Below are 23,203 nucleotides of genomic sequence, written 5' to 3'. Positions count from 1 at the left end.
TAACTTTTTATAGGTGGACACATTTCTCTTAGCTGTTTATTTTCTTGTTTCCTCACCAAAGTCCACGGAACCAGCGTGAACCGTCACTGTGCATACTCTGCTCGGACTGAGTCCCGACAGTGGAAATAGATTGGATGTGACCCCCAAAGACGGAGCGACATCTGTTAACCCCTCGATCATTGCTTCTGCCTGACGACTGGGCCGGAGCAGCGTCTGCCCAGTCATGCAGGGCCCTGTCAATAGATTCAGCAGACTATGGCAATGAGCCTGAAAGGATTCCCAAGCTCAGCGCTGTCACTTTGATGACTCCAAAATTAACCGTGCACTAGAAATTCTCCTCACCTGCTGTAATAACATTCAAGATAGAAGGAATGTGTCTCATGCAATACAGGTACAAGAAAATTAATGTAACCCCTCTTGTCAAATGTAATTAGAACCATAGTGGCACAGATATGGTGCAGTGAGTGATTTGAAAAGGGTCCAGAAAGGAACTATTTTACCCCGATAACGATATTCTGTTTGCATTTGCCGACTCACGCGTTAAGGTGTAGTTTTTCCTTACGTGCTGGGCTTGAAGACCACTAAGTACCCAATTGTTCATTTGGAGGGAAGCACACAAGGATGCTAAGGCAGGAGCACACACATGAGGACTCATTCAACGCTAGAAAATTACCGTTCCGACTCTCTCACGCACAACCCTTTTATGAAGAGTGTGACATGTTGTTCAATACCGTTTACACTCACATCTCTCTTCACCATTCCTCCTCTTCCTCTTGCCGTACACCCCTCCCTCTCCTTGACCTTCTCTTTTCATTAGTCAGAGTGTGTCTCATGCCTCTGAGCATGCTGATAGTGCACTGCTCCAAGGCTGCATTTATCAAGATGATAAAGCACTCTCAGACAACAGCCAAGTATCTCAAGGCTAGTGGCCACGGTATCTGACAAGTGACAACAAGTCACACAAACAACTCCACCTCCATCCTTCCGGTACACCCCCACCCGCTACCCCCACCCTGCTAGTATCCGCCATATACCATGCCTAGTTGGTCACAGGTTCTCGCCATATGTCACATGAGCCCCTAATGAGAAGTTAAGTGCAGATGAAGGCGGGTGACTGCACATGACGACAGATATACTTTACTTCTCCTCCACACAGAAACTGCTAACAGCACACACACACACGGGTTCAACAACATCCTGTTAAACCATACAGGCTCCAAGCTACAGAAATGCAAGTCGTGCCACTTTAGCTGCAGCTTTCATCTTTGCCCACTGTTCACCTCACTTTCTTCAATTCAGTGGCTTTTTTTCACTCTCAGCCATAAAGTTTCTGTCTGCCTCCAGAGAGCTTCAGCCAGCAATCTCCATTCAGACCTCAGACTCAAACTGACAACTTGAGATGGCGGTGAACTTGTGTTGTACTCTTCAAAAGATATTAGCAATTGCTTTAATGGGAGGCAGTGGGTGAATCTGACTTTTATTTTCCCACCACTTCTTTTCTAGTCACCATTAAACTGCTTTTGAACGTCATTATTATATTCAAACACGCATTCGGCTACAACGGTTACAATTAAAAAGTATATTGTTCATGGGAAGTCATTTCTATGAAAAGGCTCAAAAAGGCAATTTTAACTTTATGGACAGTTTGATTTCTTTTGTTATTTCCAACTAAAATATGCTTCCGTCGCTCCTTTTCTCCCTCTTGAATTTGCCTGCGCACAGACATTTATCTGTGAAGTGCCAGCCTAACTGAACCGTCAGATACGTAAAAGACATTTTTCTACTCTGAGCTGTTCTCAGCTTATCAACATTGTTGTACATTACACTGAAATACACACACACACACACACACACACACACACACACACACACACACACACACACACACACACACACACACACATATACATATATATATATACACATGTAAAGCATGTATTTAAAAAGTTAAAATATGGAAACCAGAATACAATTAAAGCTGCTACCAAGCATTGTCTTTAAAATATGTGTTCAAAAGGGGGGAAATAACATAAATGTAATAGTTGTATTAAATTTACATAGCTGTAGCATAATTTCTAAAACATAAAAAAGGACCACAACCAGTTGGCATGCTATAATAATACCCATCTTCAGCAATTGCTGTGAAAGGCAACTACTTGAGATTGTACTGCTTGATGGAAATGGCAAGAGTTTTGAGAACTTAAGTCTCCTTGTAAAAGCACATACTGCACATGATAACAGGTAGACAGAGGTAATAGGGTACCTTGAAGTGTTTCATAAATAACAAATGTCAAATAGAATGGATGATCATTCTGTTATTATTTTTTTATCTTCTCCAGGAGCTGCTAGTTTAACAAACCATTTCCAAAAGTACTGCTGTTTGGATGATGGCTGTAGAGAGATTACTTTATATTTTATTTTTGATTATTTTTAAAGCATGATTGTAAATTGTGACACGGGGAACCATCATACAGTGTAGAGTGGTACTTGACATTTATGAAAGATAAAGATATTGCTTTTGCTTCAGCCAAGGACTGTTCAAGCTATCAAAGGTCATTGAACTGTAGAGATTGTCCACATTTGTGTACACACACACACACACACACACATACACACACACACACAGTGTGTGTGCCATATGGCCTTGACAGCATCTCCCCTATACTCTTTCTAACCTTGCTTTTTATTTGCTTGATTTTCTTGCAAGGTTGTTTCTGTATTCAAGCTCACGTCTCATTATAGATCCTTAACCCTCACTTTTGTCATTCCCTCTTCATGCGCAATGTCCACAAATACTTTAAAGCCTGTATACGACAGCCATATCTCATGGTTGGTGACCATTGCAACGTGTCCTTTATATTTTCTCTTTTATTGTTTGCAACTCTGTGTTCTCCACAATCTGGACTTCTCTTGAAATTCTGTGACATGTCAGGAGAAACATATCTCATTCCTTGTGGTGGAGTTGTGTACTTGGTATTGCCAGCTGCATTCATTTGTTTCATGCTTCACTATTTCCTTTAATGTTCCATGACTGTGTGAGTACTTGGATTCTTAATGGTCGCCTTGTGTTAGCCTAAATGTAACAGTCAACACAAGCATGATCTTAACCCGTGTGTGTGTGTGTGTGTGTGTGTGTGTGTGTGTGTGTGTGTGTGTGTGTGTGTGTGTGTGTGTGTGTGTGTGTGTGTGTGTGACTCCTGTGGGCACCTCTTCTTATTCAAAACATAAAATAATATTTAGTCAGCTCAGATGGTGCTGTTGGGCTCTTACTTGGACAGTATTCATGACATGCTAATATCACCCACACCACTAAATGAGGATTGTTAGAGAAAGCCTTTCTTTCAATAGCAGCTAACATATTCAGAAGCTGGCAAATAAAAAAATAAAAAAAATAAAGAGATTTCCACTGAACAGCTTCCTATTTCACAGTGTAAGTGACCCCATAGGCCCAGAAAATGATTAATATTAACATAACAGCTAAAATGTCATAGTTCCTGTCAACACAGGAAATGACATTTCATATCCAGTGGTGAACAGTGAGTTGTATCTCAGTTTTTTGTTTGTGTTATTGTTTTTTCTTCATTCACCTTAAGCATATTTTTTCATAACTTGTTATGATAAACTATACTGCATGAAATAGCAATGTCACTGATTGATCTTAAAGGTGACGTAGCGTATATAATATCGGCATTACAACCTGGAGACATGACATTTGCAGCATTTGAGTTATTTTGTGTTTTGGCTTGTTGATTTTCTCAGAATGTTATGTGCATAATTCTCTGCATAAATGACATTACAGAGATCATGTGTAAGTGACTGTTGTCTGCAAATGGCATTTTACCTGTGTAGTGTTAGGAGACATATTGGTTAAAGTTTGAATTTCTCCCTCAGCCGCTGATATCTACGTCCCCTTGAGCCAACCACATTATGCCCAATTTCTCTAGAAGAACTGCAGAAAGAAAGAAGGTTAAAAAAAAGTTATTTTACTTTATGTTATGCTTGCGTCTAACTGATGCTGCCTGGCTGAGGCCGTCAGGTTGACTTTGACCCCGCTGAGTGGCCTCAGGTGTGGAGCAATGATGAGTATTATCTGGCGAGAAAAAGCTGCTTATATGAACAACTGCTCTATTCTTGCCTGGCCTCACTTATGCAGGTATAGCAGGAAATATGTAGCCCTGACCTTAAGGGGCTTTGGCCAGATTTATTCATTAGGAGTCTATCTATGTTTGCCTTCACCTGTTCTCAAAGAGGCCAAGACATTTCTTTGGTTGTTTTTCTTTTCTGATCTTTACTCTTGCTTCCCACTGTTTCCACTGCCAGCATCTGTTAATATAGGCTTCTTGGGCACATTAAAACCGATGTAGGCCCCAGCACTTGCAGTTAAGTATATAATATATCGTATGTGTCATAGCTGCAGAAAAAATAGATATTCATTAATTTTAGAGGTTTTAAGGAGCCAGCAACTTAAAAACTTGCCTGGACACCTGCTTTTTTGTTTTGCTGAGATATATTAGAAACATAATTCAGTTTGCTAGAAGCTTGAAACAAATGACTGCTATTCAAGATCGAATTGATCCAAAATCAAACAATTAAAATATTAACAGAACCAAAATAATAATTATTAAAATAACTAACTAGATATATATAGAGATATATATATCTAGATAGATATATATCTATATATATCTATATAGACCTATATATATCTAGAGATAGATAGATAGATAGATAGATAGATAGATAGATAGATAGATAGATAGATAGATAGATAGATAGATAGATAGATAGATAGATAGATAGATAGATAGATAGATAGATAGATAGATAGATAGATAGATAGATAGATAGAGAGGTATAGATATATATAGATTGATATGAAATCATATATAATTATCATTATTATTATTAATAATAAGAAGAAAAAAACAATAATGAAAAATGCTAACCCTTATGCACATAATTTATAATCCTGCCTCGAAACATGGACTTGACTACTAAAAACAAAGGATATCTATATCTACAGAAATGGAGGATTTTTCAGGAGGCTTGAAGTAAATAATGCACAAAAAAACAGTGTCAAAAAGTAATGATATTTGTTTGAATCGTGATTTTGATTTGCAACAAGCTAAATATTTTTGCATGCTGTCAGTTCAACAAGGCGGGATCACCTGAAACAATAGAACGAATTGAGATAGAGAGATTAATGCATTTGGCGATTACACTCCGATGACCCATAGACTCAAAGAAGACGGGCGAGAAGATGATTGGACTAGAGTAATGATGTCAATATTGAGACTGACAACATGGGAAAGCAGTAGACATGTAAACAGAAAAGCAACCGAACAGCCAGGAAAGCAGGTAGATGAGTGATTACAGATCTTCCTTATTGAACTTACTCATAAGCTTCATTTATGTTCTACTGGTGTCACAGATATTGTCACAGAAATAAACTTCTATTACACTAAACTGCATGATGCAAATAACAAACAAAACACATGATTACAACTGGGATATGTTCTATATATGTTAAGACTGTCATATTAGTAATATGTTCAATGACAATGACTATAAAAATTAATACAAATTACGAATAATGTTAACTATTTCTTATATTAAGTTGACTCTATCATTAACTTATTTAAAAATGAATTATTAGATAAAAATCTATATATGGCGTTCTGTATTATATCTGATAAGATATAATTACATTGTGGAGAGCCCACATTTACTTTCATTTTTAATTTAATTCTCTTTACGTAGCAACAAATCACTACAACAGTTGTCTCATTGAGCTTTATATTGCAAGGTATAGATCCTACAATTTTAAAGAGAAATCCCCACCAATCAGATAGCTGCAAATCTTGCTCAAAGCAACATTTTGCTGTCTTTTTAGGAAGAAACCTGTGGCGGTCTCATGGAGGGCCAGCCATCTGCCACAACTGGTTGGAGGTGAGGGTAAAGAGAAAAGAAAAAAGGAGAGCACAGGGAGACAAAGACAAAACACACAGTATGGGAGAGAGAATACAAATGTTAATGACATGCAGTAGTGGCATATAAACACACTGGGAGTGAAAAGAGTGAGAGAAGAAGAAACGCTCAGTGCATCACGAAGTTCCCCAGCAGCCACAGCCTGTAGCAGCATGACTAAGGGATGGTTCAGGGTCACCTAATTCAGCCCCAACTATAAAATTTATCAGAAAGAAAAGTTTCTGCCTAAGCTTCAAAGTAAAGAGGGTGTCTTTCTGTCTGCCTGGTTCCACAGGCGAGGGGTCTTGAGCTGAGGGCTCTGCCTCCCATTCTACTTTTAGTAACTCTAGCAACCACGAGTAAGCCTGAGGGAAAAGAAAGATAGTATTATGCCAAAAAGTCTTTAAGATATGATGGGGCATGATTATTTAAGACTTTGTATGAGAGGTGGAGGATTTCCAATTCAATTCAATTGTAGATTTAACAGGGAGCCAATGAAGAGAAGCCAATGTGGCAGAAATACGATCTCTCTCTCATCCCTGTTTGTACTCTCAATGTGGCATTTTAGATCAACTGAGGGCTTTTCAGGGAGCTTTTAGAACAGCCTGATAATAAGAATTACAGTACTCTAGCCTCCAAATAATAAATGCATGAACTCCTTTTTTTCAGCATCGCCGTGACAGGACTTTTCTAATTTTAGCAATACTGATCACATGAATGAAAGCACTGCTACATGTTTGTTTAATGTGTGCAGTGTACGTGTGTGTGTGTGTGTGTGTGTGTGTGTGTGTGTGTGTGTGTGTGTGTGTGTGTGTGTGTGAGAGAGAGAGAGAGAGAGAGAGAGAGAGAGAGAGAGAGAGAGAGAGAGAGAGATCCTGCACAAAAATGACTCCAAGATTTCTAACAGTGTTTCTGGAGGCCAAGGTGATGTCATCCAGAGTAAGTATCTGGTAAGGCAGCATTTTTATAAGATTTTTTTTAGGGTCAAATAAAATAACCTTAGTTTTATTAAAATTTAGAAGTATTCTGAATTTAGAGTACTATGTCATATGTTTATCAATAATTGCTGAATGTTATTGTTTTCTTCCCATACATTATCATTTCTGCTCAGTGATTCCTGGTGCATCAGTTACCACCATTTAGTCAAAGTTGTTGGTGTCTCAGAGATACAAGGTTTCCACCTATGTGGTGGGAATTGAGAGACAAGTCACTCATGTAACTTATGTTGTTTTAACCCAAACTACACTCTGACTGATTTGCATTGGTGCCTGAACCTACCAGCAAACAGCAAGTGAAAGTTTAGCTAAGCAGAGAGGGAAGCAATTATGACTAATTATCTTTTGTTAACAAAAGTGTTCACAGTGGTCACCTTTCGTTCCTGATCAGGGAGGTCTCTTCCAAAAAGACAGTGCTGCCATCCATGGTGCTCAAAGCTGCACTGATGAAGATGAAAATGACGAAAATGCAATTCATATGTTCTGCAAACACGTATCAGGAGTTTCAAAGACTGCCGCTAACCCTGTCAGAAATTCAACTAGAAAAAAAAAATCAATAAAGAGTGGGACAGTGGCATTTTGAGCTCAAGGCTTAACACTGGGTGGCTATGCATGGTGCAGCCAGAAGCTGAGAGGTGAGTGGGATGCAGCAAAAGGCAGGTGGAATAAAGTGACCTAGGTTGAGAGCAGAAGGGGGGGTGATAATAATCCATGTGAGTGACTCAGAGTGATGGGCTTACCTGGCTATGAATATTTCAGACAGCACCGAGGTGTGTTATTACAGCTCAGTGGGAGCACTCACAACATGGGGCAAGACATGTGCTGTCACAAGATAGGACCAGGCAGACAGGCGCACACAAACAATGTAATTTTTTCCCCCAGTATTCAGAAAGAACACAAAATTGCTTATCCATGTTGAATAGCTGAGTGGCAAAAAATGTTTTCATCAACAAGCTAACAACAGAATCTTCCACAGACATGCTCCTTCAAATCAATATACCAACCAATCAATAAACAGGGAAAGATTTACACCAATCGGAAGCCTAGCTCCGCAAGTGGAGAGAGTAATAAACCCACGTGCAGCATTTACTCGAGTTGGAACAGTCCCACTTGCCAAGAAGATGATTAAATAAATATTCTGTTTACATGAACTGGCTGCCCAGGGGTCTGTAAACTAGTCTAGCAAAGCAGCCTTACTCAGCTAGCTAACAATTCAGAGCCTCTGGCCATAGTTGCTCCATTATTTCACCAGCCTCTGCCTCTCAAGCCACCATCTCTTTTACAAAACAGTGTCTAGAGATGAAACTCTCAGAGCACTGTGATGGAGAGGCATGTGCTGGTGTGGAGACACTAGATATATCCATGATGGTGGGAGTATCATTTTATATGGACTAGGGTCCACATCAAATGCCTACAGCAAATACTGCACAGCACACACACAGATGGAGCTTATAGGGACAGTATATACAGTAGCAGTACTACAGTTTTATCTTTTTAAATAGTGAACATATTTTTGCCCTGATTTTCCAAGTATGTGTACTATATCCACGAACAAAAGCATCAAAGCTGTTACTATATTAGCATCCTAAGCATCAACTATAAAATCATGAATACCTTTTTCATAGTTCATGTCTTGTGTACTTGGGAATTATTTCTTTCAAGTCATTACACATATATTTATTAGCAACAGCTCCTGATAGCGACTTCTAGCATGCTTCCAGCATGGACACATGAGACAATAGCAAAGCCCCAAGCAGAGCACAGCTAGTCTGATGCATTATACATTACCCTTAGTCGTTCATCAGAGAAGGGTGGGGGTGCATTGACCTGTGTGCAAACTTGAGAGCAGCATTAATATGAGCGATGTTTAAGAATTCCATATCCAAAAATAAACGCTGCTGAAATTGTAATTAAGATGTGCCCCAGGGTTTTGTAGTTGCATTAGCTTGTTTATATTAGCTTATATTAGTTTCACATGCTCCTTGTTAGCCCGCTTGTCTTTGTCAGTTTCTGCCAGTATCCTGAATACTTCCTTGACCTGTCTCCCTTGTGCCTCCTCTAATTTCTCGTAGTTGCATTAGAATTTCTATTCTCTAGCTCTTCCTTTGCATCCTGCCCACTTGCCTCCATTGTGGCTACATTTGAACTACACTTTAAAAAACAAAAAGCAGAAAGAACCATAAAATTGACCTAGCTGACAGCAGACGTCTTCTGGAGGAGCATAAAGAGGTGTGCTTCAGTCTTGAGAGATTACTCTTGGATATCCAAGGCTCTGTGGATATTATCTGTATAATTTCTGACAGCGAAAACAGTTTGTTTGGGCCCAAGCCCAGACATTCCATTCATGGCTGAGAACTTCATAGCGATTGCTTTCCCCAGGAGAAGCTGGCAGCCTTTCCTGGATTCACCGCCTCTCAACTTAGGACAAGGAACTCCACACCCCTGTCACAGTTGGAACATGAATGACTTTTCCTTTTTCTGCAGCTCTCCTGCAAAACCAAGTAGGCTGATATTCGTCCCGCACCAGAATCTGAGTCAGCTGAAAAATTCCCTGTTATTAAAACGCAGTAAGCTTCTCCTGTTTCTCAGACTGTTCGTGAGCCAGCAGACCTTTCTCCCTTTTTCTAAGTATAAATTTAAGATAGAGACAAAGACTGTCAGTAAATTGTCAGTGTCTTCTCTAATCCCAGAGAAGGCACTGAGAAGAATTATCCCCATAATTCTCCCTGGTTCTATCCCGGCATGTGCCAGTGTCTGCTCTGTTTCTGGGTCTGAGTCGACTAATGGCTCCCCTGAATTGGATAGTGCACATATCAGTCGATGTGTCTTCAACCTCCGGTTTAGCAGTTCTTTTCTGAATTGGTCTTTTGCTCATTGGGTTGATTTTTCAGTTGACCACCAGCCTGTGGACAACCTTCTTTACTAGCCTCCTCCCATAGCCTAAGTTAGTCATTTCTGTGAGATCTCCTGCACAATAAGAGCATCTGTCGGCCCTATCTGTTGATACATGTCCAGTGTCCCACTAGTCTGGTTTTCGGTGTTCTGCATCCTGCCCTTCAATGTCCAGATTGCCCACTGCTGAGGGCTCACCTCCACCTCTGACTGCATGCCCGACTGATTCTGTCCACCAGCATGGGCTGCCAACCCGCTGGCCTGCATCCCAAAGAGTCCCAGCATCACCGGACACCTGTCACACACCAGTTGCCCCAAATATTGAAATCCTAACAACCATATGTTCTTCAAACAAAATATATTAACACAAAAATGTCGTATTTGGAAACAGCATTATTGCACATCGTTGCATTGAATGCATAATTGTGTTTGAAATATGATGATTGCGCTTTTAGTTTGTCATCAGTCTTCAATTCTGGGGTTTTTTAAGACTTCAGATTTAGCTGCACTCTTGTAGTTGTTGTTTTTGTTTATTAATATATTCAGAGCAGGCAAAAGCAACCAGAAGCAAATGTTCACGTGTTTGTAAATTATACACATCAATAACTGTGCCTTTTACAAGGTTCATACATTTTCAAGAAACCTGTGCTTTGCAGCATAGTTTATATTATGGCATGATTTTTTGTTGGATGGTGTAATTGAGATTTAGGTACTCTGTTTGATGATAGATAAAGGATAGGGAGAGTGTTTCTAGTAAGTCCAGGACTTGATATTATTTTTTGAAAAAACTTCTAGGCTTTGCCTCTACTTCACAAAACATTTGTGTGGTCAGGTGTGCATTGCATCAACATAAAATGATACTACTGAGATTCAGAAAAAAAAGACACTGAATAAGCAAATTGCTGTTGCAGCAGCAGCTATTTGTGTTCTCATTGATGTTACAGAAATATTTATATCTCTGTGGAAAAGTACAAACTCAATATTTTACCCAACTGCTTTAATTATTCTCTTCATTTCAGGCAAGGCAAAATGATAGCTAGAACCTTGTCAGTGCAGCAAAACAGCAAGGAAGCAATGCAGTTCTATGGCTGATTCAGTTAGCATTTGGATTAGCATGATGAGGTTTCTGTCATGCTGGCAGGCGCAGGACTTATTGGCGTGAAACTGGGTGGGTGTGGGGGGGCCTCGGGAGGGAGCCGCAGTCTTCGCTAGCACGAACGGCACCTGTAAAATAGCCAAGCAGGTGTGCAATCAACCTGTGTGTAGTGCTCTCACAGGGCAATTTTTTACACCTGCCACAGAGTAATTTGGGGGCAGCAGCAGGTTGCCTTGTAGTTGATACACAAATCACAATGTCTTTTGTGTGTGTGTGTGTGTGTGTGTGTGTGTGTGTGTGTGTGTGTGTGTGTGTGTGTGTGTGTGTGTGTGTGTGTGTGTGTGTGTGTGAGAGAGACCATTCTCAAAAAAGCAAACATTCTATTTGTGCCAAATTAGAAGCCACAGTGTATTTTACATAAAATATACATACATATACATATTATTACATAAAATTTATAAAGTTTGCTATTCTAAATCCTTTTTTTTTTTAAATATCCCTTATTTCAACTCTGGTCACCATCTGCCAAAAGAACTAAATAAGCAAGTTACAGACCCAGAAATTCACAGATCTGCACTGGCTTTCATTCCGCACACGTGTCTGCTGTTATTTTGGAGATTAGACGAAAGGGTTGGAAGGTGAAAGGCTCCCAACCGCCATCCATTCTCAAGTTTTAAATTATTCTCAGCTGATCTTGTGTGCACAACCCTTACACCAAGGGTTTCACTTGACAAAGTCAAAGCAAAACAATTCAACATCGTTATTACCAGCTATATCCTGTTAATACTTAAATAGTGCGTTTTATACTGGCTTTCCTTTGTTACTCAGAAAAGAAAATAGAGGTCACCTCTAAGTCAGGTTCCTTTGGTAAAAAGGAGACCTTTGGACACCGATGGAGACTGGAGGGAAGCTGTACACTGAATATTATGTTCATACAAAGAAAAATGTTATAGTTCACTTAAAAGAATTGAAAGTACTGATAGCATCCACATACAAAAGATCCACATTAATAGCATATAACATTTAAACTGCAATTTTAGAATTCATACAGCTGTTTTATTATTTCTTTATAATACACACCTGCATTTGGTGGATTGTATGTGCAAACCCTGATGAAAACACTGAGTCTGTTTTTTTCATGTTTTGAAAATGTCCTTGCAGAGCTACACAGCACATTACAAATATGCTTTTACAGATTAAGCACTATTCCTTTTTACCAAAGCTGACCTTCATGTTTAGTGAAGTGCTTTTAAAGAATTTAGCAGAAGTGAAGAAGCAATGATAATGAAAATCAAAACCATGACAGTACTTATAATGACAGTTATTGGAATTATTTTACGAAAATGATGTCAGTTTATTTGGCCAGTAAGTGTGCTTGCAACTGTACTTATTGTCTGGTGTATCATATTTTGGTTAGCCAATGAGCTAAAAGGCTAAAAGAAGAAATTGAAGACAGATGCTAAAATGCTTCCAATGATAGATGAAAAATAGGACTACTCTAATCTCAGTGGCAGCATTAATGAATCATAGCTCTGTCATTTTGCAAGAAAGAAGCACCTCAGCATTAAAAGCAGCATGTGTTGAACGGCGTGGTACTTTCCTTCACTGTTGCCAAGGGAGCTGAAGTGGACATACATGAATAAGCTGGAAGAGCCGTGGGCAGGACTTTATCCTCCAGCAGTGCTACCAGCTCTGGACAAAGTTGGGGGGTGTGCAGAAAATGCCGTGAAATGCACTTAAGCAGTAGGAGGAGAAAAGCAGTGCCTCATCTAGCATTAACTTATCTGAACAAAAAATTCAGCTTTAACACCAAAGAGCAATTTTTCCTGCTTTTTCATTGTTCAATCGGAGTGGCATCATAAAAAGTTTTTTTTATATATTTTGGCCTGAGTGGTGTGGTTAGAAAAAAAACACACAACACCTTTCAAGATGTTAATTCTCTAAGAAATTTGCACATTTTTCATGCCAATTTTTGTGTTTCTGTGAACCTCCAAAAATAATCACAAGTTCAAGATTTTAGCTGTAATTCTACACTTACATGTTTGTGATAACCGGATGAGATTTTGTCTTTAGTTCTCATTGTTGCCTTAAACGATCGGAAGAGGTTAAGGTAAATGGTCAAATTCGTGAAACGCCTCACATCAGCATTTGAGGTGAACTGTTTATTTTGAGCTGGAAAAAAAACAACACAGCAGTTGCAAAGTTGCAGATCCCCAGAGGGAGAGTTGAATGACCTGCCAAATCTAATTTCTCAGTGTGTGTATTTACCAGAGTAGCTTTAGCGGGGGAAAATGTATTGTGTCAGCGCCTGGCAGTTCTCTCTGTTATGGAAGTTCAGTGACCCATTATGTGGTGGTGTGGTATGTGCTGCAGTGGTGTGGCAGGCACTGTAATGGCAAAATGTTTCAAATTACTTGTTGTCATGCTGAGATTTACATATTTGAGTCTGGCGCTGGTATGAGCAACAAGGGTTTAGACAAAAGCTTGAGTATGGTTTTTTGTTTTTAAGTTTAACGTCCTCATAGAAGAGACATGGTTAGGTCAAAAATGTTTTTATTATTCATGCAAAATGTACAAATATTTTATGAAATATAATGGTTGTAATTTATAATATGGCCTGCTTCTAAATGTGTAATTCCCCAGTAATTAAATTGAATTTTAAAGTATTTATATTTCCCTACACATACTTAAAGGTCATTTTAAGTAGTTTGTCATTTCATGTTAATTTGATGGAAAAACTAAAAAATAATTCCCCATCTTACAGTACATTATGAGCAGTGTTGGTCAAGTTACTTGAAAAAAGTAACTAATTACTGATTACTTCCCCAAAAAAGTAATCCCCTTACTTTACTGATTACTTATTTTCAAAAGTAATTAATTACTTAGTTACTTAGTTACTTTTTAAAAACACGATTTACAACCTGAATAGGTGATAAAGCGATAGATCTTTCAGCCCAATTCTACTTTTTCTGCATAATCCATCATACAAAATGTAATCAAATGGAAAAGTCTCTTTTTTTTTAACTTGTTTTATCCATTTTAATCTTTTAACTTCATGCATCAGACAAAAATTAAATTATATGCACCATTCTCTGACTTGAAGAAATTAGTTTAACATTTAAACCTATTTTCTGCACATTCCAGCACATAAAATAAAATAATTTTTTTGTGTTTACACTCACTCTTTCAAATAGATGCAAGTAAAACACAGCAGAAAATAAAGTCACAGACTAGCGGTCCTGTTGCTCTATTTTCACCTGTAAAGCAGGAGTGGGGTAGGCGGAGGTGTGCTCTGGTGCAGGTGTGGCGCAGCGGTCAGTGGAAGAATCCGCGAGTTTCTCTGTGAATTTCCCATTACATCGTAGCGCACTCGGAGCTTGTTTAGGGGGTTTTTTCGGTGTAAAAAGAAGTTTTCTTCCCACGCACGATGGACGCTAATGTTTTTGTCACTTTTTATGGAATCAAACTCAAAGTAAGGTCAGTAACTTCCACGCTTTAAACGCTGCATGCTCATACTCTCTCCTGCACTCGATATATGATCCATTGTTGATCTGCACACAGCTGTTGTCACCAACGTCGCACTCACTTACGTCACTGTCATGAGACATTCTCGCAAAAAAATCACGGTTTTAGTAACGCAGTAACGCAGTGTTCCTACGGGAAAGTAACGGTAATCTAATTACCGTTTTTGCAATAGTAATCCCTTACTTTACTCGTTACTTGAAGAAAGTAATCAGATTACAGTAGCGCTACTGCCCATCTCTGATTATGAGCGTGGGCCATATCATGGAGTGGAGTATACCGAGTCGTTGTTTATTTAAATCAAGCCGATTTTTAAAAAATACACTCATTTTGAAAGCTGCCTTTAAACATCCATCCATTCGCTTTCCGCTTATCCTTTTCAGGGTCGCGGGGGGGCACTGGAGCCTATCCCAGCTGTCATGGGGCGAGAGGCGGGGTACACCCTCGCACATTCACACCTAGTGGCAATTTGGATTATCCAATTAACCTATCCCCACAAGCTGCATGTCTTTGGACGGTGGGAGGAAGCCGAAGTACCCGGAGAGAACCCACGCAAACATGGGGAGAACATGCAAACTCCACACAGAAAGAACCCGGCCTGATGGTGGAATTGAACTCAGGACCTTCTTGCTGTGCGGCAACAGTGCACCTTGCCACCGTGCTGCCCTTTAAACGGCGATCTAAAATATCAAAATATAAATAAACAGGCAACTGAATAATAGAACATCCATCATGCACATGACCATATGAACAATAAATAGAGATGTAAAGCCACGCCATAATAAGGACCTTTAGTTATTTCTTTAAAAACCCTCAATTGTTACTGCTCTATTCCAGTGTATCTATCTTTACGTATTTGTAGGTGACTATAATTACACTGGAATTTCAATAAAATTTCATGTAATTACTGAGGAGATACACCTTTATCTATTACCGTACTAATAATGCTGGACACTTAGTAATCACCACAAACAACTGAAAAAATGTATATAGAGAGAGAATAAACTCCAGCTCTGCCAAGTGAGTATGCCGCATTGTGAAGAGGGCTGGAAGAAACCTAAGAGCATCTGATTTCTGTCCTGAAGACAATAAGGTACATCGCTCATCGTCTGCCATGTAGCCCCATGGATCATATTTACACCCAGGCCGCAGACTGGGACTCCAGGGATGAGCTAGGATACACAGGAAGCAGAGGTCACTTGACCAAATTCAACCCATGGAGGCCTGTGGGGAAGAAAGTAACAGCTATACATCACACAGGAGGCCATCCATCACCCGAACTGTTCGATGCGAAGCGGCCACTTTGAGATTTGCTTCAGCCATCTGCCCTTAAGGGAAGAGATGGTGACAGAGGACTCTAAATATACACTATATGAGTCTCACAGACTAGACACAGGATGGAGGGTAAATCAGGAGGTAAAATATTATCACAAATATTTCATTTAGATTATTTGTATTCAATTATTACATTCTATGTAACAGCAGAGGAGCTTGATATTAAAATAGAATGCAAACTGCATAAACCTGGTGATATTGGTGTGTCTTATATAATACGTTTACACACAAGGGGTGGTATATATTTTCTCTCTATCAGATGCAAACATATTGGTATTGCAGTTGTGAGAAAAGGAGGGAAAACCTAGCTGAATAGTGAATAGCATCCCTAGCAATGATCCATTGGCACAGTGTGCAGACTGAGCCCAGCATTGCAAATTGTCTTTTTATGGTGCAATCAGGAGGAATCTGGCAGTGGTAACAGAAGTGCAGCCTGGTTCTGCAGGAACTGGAGTATTTCTGGATGAATGGAAATGTGTTCAAGAGTAAAAGCAGATTCTGATACAGCATTACATTGAAATCCTGGTTTTCCTACACCAAGACTGAAGGTGTTCAAGGTTTTGGGTTTTGTTTTTCTTTGAAGAAATTACATTAATATGTTGTGAAGTAATTTTTAGTTATTTAACAAGTACAAAGGCCAACAAGCTGTGAACAAAAACAGAGATGTAAACAGAGTGTAAACACAACACAACCCTGTAAAAAGTTCAAGGAAAGACAAAATCTTTTCCTAAGCTGCAGTCCATATTAAACACAGTGTAGCAGAGAACACTAAATGTAAGTATTTGTTCCCAATGCTATGCAGTGGAAAGATTTCAAAATGCATTGTGAAAAGAAACTGCCTTATAGTTAAAAAAAAAATAACCCATTCATTGAAAAAGAAAATCGAAATAACCTTTGCACCACATATGATGCCAAAGCTTCCTTCTGCACTCACCACCCACTTTATTAAGAACACATGTTCACCTTGGTCTAACTCTTTCAGAGGTTGCTCATCTACTGGGATTTTCCTGCACAAACTTTTCTAGGGTATGCAGAGAATTTTCAGAAAAAGATAAAACAACATGAAAACATGGATCCAACCTGCCTTATATCAATGGTTCTGGCTGCTGATGGTGTTGTAATGATGGCAGGATATTTTCTTGGCAAACTCTGGGTCCCTTCATACCAGCTGAGCATTGTTTAAATACTGCAGCCTTCCCGAGTATTGTTGGTGGCCATTTGCATCCCTTTATGACCACAGTGTGCTCATCTTGTGATGTCTGCTTCTAACAGGATAACAAACCATGTCACAAAGCTCAGATCATCTTGAACTCAAATGGCCTCCACAGTCACCAGATCTCAATCCAATAGAGCACTTTTGGGATGTGGTGGAATAGGAGATTCACATCATGGATATTCAGCAGCCAAATCTGCAGCAACTGTGCGATGCTATCATGTGCTATCAGTGCGGAGCAAAAATTTCTGAGCAATGTTTCGAGCGCCTCGTTGAATCTATGCCATGAAAAATTAAGGCAGTTCTGAAAAAAGCAGAAGGTCCAGGCTGGTGTCAGTAAAGTGTAAAATAGTCTGTGAGTGCACAATAGACTGCGAGAATAAACGTAGGATTTAGATCGGAAGGTCGGCGGTTCGAATCCACTTAACGGCTACCCTGAGGTACCCCTGAGCAAGGTACCGTCCCTACACACTGCTCCCCGGGCGCCTGCTTAGTGGGCTGCCCACTGCTTCACTGAGTGAATGGGTCAAATGCAGAGAAAAACAAGTAATTTCCCCATGGGGATCAATAAAGTATCCATTATTATTAGTCAAAGGATCTTGCAAAGAAAGTCCTTCAAATGATGCAACATTGAGTGCTGGATTAAAATACTTCATAAATGTATCATTATACAACAGTTAATGTATTTTGGTCTTTTATTGCACACAGTCATTTAAAAAAAATAGTTACATATATTGTGTTTAGAAATGACTGAATCCCAGGGCTGCTGTTTTTGAGTATGCACATGCACAGCATAGGGCGACAATCATGTGATTTTGCTGTGTTTATAGCATGCCATGCTGAATGCTATACCACCTGGTTCTGTCTGTCTGGGAAATATGCTGTCCTTTCACCATCACCAGAAACTGCCTGAACCTTATTACATCTGAACTTCAAAGAAACCCATAAGCTATATTTTTCAACCCGTGTGTAATTTGGTATTTTGCTGAAAAATGCTACAAGCAATTTCCTTTTAGTTCTAGTTATAGAAACAGCTACAAGCACTGCCTCACAACCAATGCAATCTAAACCACACACACACACACATTACCTGCCTAAGACTCAAAAGGAGGTGTGCAACGATTTACTGATTTATATTCACATTGTTGCTGAGAGCTTGCATCTCATTGAAATGTATTGTTTAGCCAGAACAACGGCACAGGAGCTCTGAATCACGTTCGTAGATTTCCCCTGGCAGGAAGAAGTGAAATAAATGAAGGTGTCCTTGTACTGTACATACGGGGTCTGTTTCAGGTGGACAGCTGGTGTAGATTAATTTGTGCTACTGGAATGGGACGGATCCATACTGTACAGTATAGCTTGAGCAGTGGCTTGCAGAAAAAGAGAGAGAGCGAGAGAGGTACTTCACTTTGCACGCCCCTGTATGAGCACTGCAGAGGATGAAGGTGAGGAAATATACATAAACGGATCCACCTGAAGTTCCAGTGATGAAGTCCATTTGTACGTTTGCAAAGGTCTCAGGAAGAAAATAGACCTTCCACACTGATATAACTTTTCTTAACTGCCTCACCTCCTGTGCTGATACTGAATAATTCAGTGACTATTAGTCTACCATTTGTCTGGACATTAAGTCTCCTAGCAACATTGCTGACTTTGTCATTACTTAGCTACTGCACAGAGACACAAGGACAATATTCTCACACAACCGAAATGCTTAAAAAATGTAGCTTAGGCACAGTATGGTTCCCTTTCACCACTGCGTCTCTAAGGTTTTATGAGTGCTAAATGTAATAGGTAGATATTCTGAGAATATCTTTGAGTTTAGTTATGTCAGTGCCATGTTTTCATTACATCATTAAATTATTTATTTGAACTTGTGAACAGCTAACAGCCAATCATGAAATATTCAAGTGTCCTTTTGTATTTTATTTAATCTTTATCTCACCCAAAGGTAGTGCTCTGTGATGACCTTGTACTAAAAGTAATATAATTAAACACCAAAAGCTGCATTAGAGTTTAGAGAAAAAACACCATCAACTGGGGAGGGGCGTAATAGCAGTCTATGCGGGGCCATAACATGATTCACTAATGACTCTGACCATCCAGTGTGATCACATTTCAGCACGGGCATGCTTGCCCACACTTTGAGGCCCAGAGATTGTAAATGTCAGTGGCTTGTCACTCAGACTTAGTCCCACACGGACAGTGAGATGGAGCCTGCTAAAAGGGAAGGCCAAATGACAGGACAGACATTAGTATCCTGCCCGACTCATTCAATGTCTGCCTGTCAATCTCAGGATATGTTCCAGGCACCACTTTGCCACTTTATGCATTTTCCAATTTCTATTCAGAACCTTATCTCCATTAAATACCTCACCAGCGGATGTTGATTGGTTCTCATCTTTGAATAACAGTTTAAGATCTCCCAATCAGCTGTGGCCACAAATTGCCTACCCCAGTTTCTCCAGGGTTATAATGAAATGGAAAATAAAATCACGTCTTCAGATTCAGGGATTGGGTTTGAGTGAAAGTGTTCTCCTTTCAATTACTGCAGAAATGAAAAGCCAAAGCTCTGAAAAATATCAGTGCAAACATCAGACATCCTGAGAGTTAAAAAAGAAAATTACATTTTAAAACATTTGACAAGTAATTGCAAATGTGAAACACGAGTCATGGAAAGCAAAGTGTGCAAATAGTTAATTTTAGTTTATTAGCGCCTTTATTTAATGACTGTTAGTCTTGTTTACCTAATGGAAAATGTCATTTAACTCTGTTTTTCAGAGCATATAAGTTCCTTGTGAGAAACATTTAGCCCACTTATAGCTGATTGTGACTGTAGCATTTACTGTACAGTTCACGATGGGTTAAGATGTATCCACCACCTGGCAACAGCGATATACATATGTGCTGTGACAACCAACTAGATCTTGTATACACTCCAGCAAAGATGTGCACATTTTCTCTGCTCATGCCAAGCCTCAATGACACAGTACCAGTCCAAAGCCAAATGGCCACTAGGCTTTTGTATTAGTTTAAATAAATCTCACTTCGAAGAGGAATATGTTCCTCTGGATATGATGCAGTGTACTCTCCTGGGGTTTGGATAAAGTGACTCCAAACACACCAGTGACTTCCATCTGCTCACTGAGTTATGCTTATAAAGTCTGTAATTAGATGCATAGTTAATTCCTGCTATCTATCAGTTTATAGCTGCAGTGCTCGTGAGTTTGGTGGTAAAGACCACCAAGCTGTCAAGTGCTGGCACCAAGTAGAGAACATTTTATCTCTCAGTGCAATGACTCACGCAAAGACATAGCTGAAGAATATATTTACGTGTCTGGTAAAGTCAACACAATGTATTTTCACATTTCCTTTGTAGTTAAAAAACCCAGCACTCCAAAAGATAAAATAGTTTTACGTTTTTCATGGAGGAAAAGAAAAAAAAAATTCTTGCAGTGCAGGAGATTTCAAAGACAGTGTTTAGAGAAATTTAGTGATGGTCAATTGAGGCGTATTCAGGATGGGGACGAGCTTCTGTGCAATGTGTTGACCATGAAGGGAAAGCGTAGCAGCAGCTCTCAGGAAACAACATGCCACACCCCCCGACGGGTGGAAGTGGGATCTAAAATGTAGGGATTATTAGAAACAGGCCCCTGTTCACAAATGTAGAGATGGGGAAATTGGAATTTAGCATTGTGGTTTCACACCTCCCTCCCATTAACACTGACAGCCTGTAGGTACACCAATGGCAGCAGTGAACGCCCCTTCCAGAGAGTTCAAGGGCTACTTAGTAATCTATCACTGCATTTATCAGTGTAAGAAAGCAGCACAGCTACACCAGCAGCCTCCTACGCAAATCTCTGTCACCATCCTCGCCCATGTCAACCCTCCCATCTGTTTGGCCACAATTAATATGGTTGATCAAGTTGCTTTTTCACAATAGAAATGAGCAAATGAGGAAAGAGATTCAGGACATTTAAATTACTGCTGTGTGCATGTCGTCGTTGCACAAAACCAAACACATGATTTTAAAATAAAATTTAAAAAAGGTGTAGAAGATTATATTCAAATGCTCGCTCCACTCAGGATATGATGAAATAAAAAGCTTAGTTTTAGAGGTCAGACTGTGGATGACCTCTAAAACACCCAGGAAGCATTAAGATTAAAGCAGGAGTCATATAATGTGTTTGGCCTGTCAATCTCTATGACCTATGAAATAGAGATTCGGATTAGAGGGGGAGTGTATTTGATTAAGTTTTTATATGTTTTGATTTTATCAACTTTCACTGAATTCTATTATTGTTGGGTCTTACTATATAAGGCACCTTGAGGCGACTGTGGCTGTGATTTGGTGCCTTATGATTGAAACAGATTTTCATTAAATGAATAGTTCACAGTAGGTGTTGCGTATACAAATCATTTTAGAAAGACATGCAAAATAAAATGCGCAAACCACAGTCAGATAAGAAATAAGAGACGACCATGTGGGTATTTGTTCATCTAACACTTGGATTTAAGGACAACCCTGGATCTGTCTCTGAGGCTTGCAGAACTAAAAAAATATAATTGCAGCAGAAGGTGAAAGGAAACAAAGGAAATCCCATCACTGTGAAGAACCGAGAGCACAAAGCGTTGGTGAAGCAGCACACTCTGCTAACATTTTTACCACAGAGAAATGCTGTGGAGAGAGAGAAAATGACCATTTGCATTTTCAAATCCCTTAAATGTAGTGGACTGCTGTAGACTACATCCTAAGACTTCATTTCCCTCTCACCCAGACACACACATACACATACATCAGTGGCAGGGGTAGCAACTCTCCTTTGGCAGAGACACTAAGCACTGAACAGTTCTGAGCACAGTGGGAGGCTTTGGCCACCTGCATAGTGTGGAGTGGAGATAGAGAGGGAGAAATCCGACATTGAAATTGGTGGTAGACGCTGCGACATTTTTTTTAACACTCCAAGGATTCCCACAATTTGTTTGGGGGGTTTAAACCGTGCTTAGGTATTAGAGGGGCATGAAACAAAATAAATCACAGATTCCCCATTGCCTTTTTTTTTTTTTTTTTTGGTAAGTCCCACACAGGAAGAAAAAATCCTTTAATGGTCCCCCAGGCCCACAGAAGACCTATGCAAAATGTAAACAATGTTTGCACCTACCTTTGAGCCTTGAGGCCCCACTACTGCGCCGTGTTCATTAGAGTGGAAATGATATGTGCAAACAAAGAGAGGCGCCCAAGCAGCACACTCTGCTGCTTCTTTTCATCTTAGAATTGCAAATGAATGCAGCCTCCTCACCTGGTCCCTGCAGGCAATGTCCCAGTGCCTCCAATCAGTGCTTTATTGACAGCAGGCATACAGCAGGAAACTGGAAGCACTAATAGTTGAGGATGATGCCTGATAAATATGTTCTCCCGTCTAACTGCACCCCCACATATCTTACAGCCTGGCAGGATGGCCTCCAACCAAGGTCAAAATGTGAAGACGCTCTGAGAACACAGCTGCTTATGCCGATGCTGGCACACAGTGTTATTTAAGAGTCGGTTGTGACCGTGTCTGGCTGCTCTCCATCAGCTTTGTCATTTTGAAAAGGTGCATCTTTGTCCATGCTGGCACATAATCTTGCTGGGGAAGGCAAGAAGGTACCGTGAATATTTTTGAGAGAAATTCATCCAAGGCGATGCTTAAAGGTTACTAGAAAACACAAATATTCAGATATTCTACTTAATAAGCTAAATGAAAAGCCTGGCATGCTATATAATTGTATGGGGCACTGTTGTCCATGGAGGTGCAGCTTTAGACTTCCAGCGCAGCAAATGTCTGTGGTCTAACCGCTCTGTTTAAATAACAGGGAGGGTGGCACCGTAAACACAGACTTGCTTGGCTTTGTTGAGCTAATGACTTCCTGCTCCAGTGGCTTGTGAAACAGTGTTAGAGCCAAAATAAGTAAAATCGGGAGCAGAATTTAATCTGTCACTCAATGGAAAGCCTTTAAGCAGAAACATGCAGCCATCCGGAGGGTGCACGCAAGTGAAGTGAAATTACAGCAAAAGCTCCCTGGCACAGAGTGATGCAGCAGAACAGGTTGTGTATAGGAGCGAGGATTACAGATTGGTTGGATAAATAGGGGGATTCTTTAAAGCAAAAACACACTGTGTGTGAATGTCAACCAAGGTGGTAA

This window comes from Rhamphochromis longiceps, linkage group LG10 (assembly GCF_057381845.1).
Source record: "Rhamphochromis longiceps isolate RC_006_pf linkage group LG10, R_longiceps_female_GT1.1, whole genome shotgun sequence".
Taxonomy (NCBI): Eukaryota; Metazoa; Chordata; class Actinopteri; order Cichliformes; family Cichlidae; genus Rhamphochromis; species Rhamphochromis longiceps.
The sequence above is the reverse complement of the archived record's forward strand: the minus strand, read 5'-3'. Positions refer to the sequence as shown.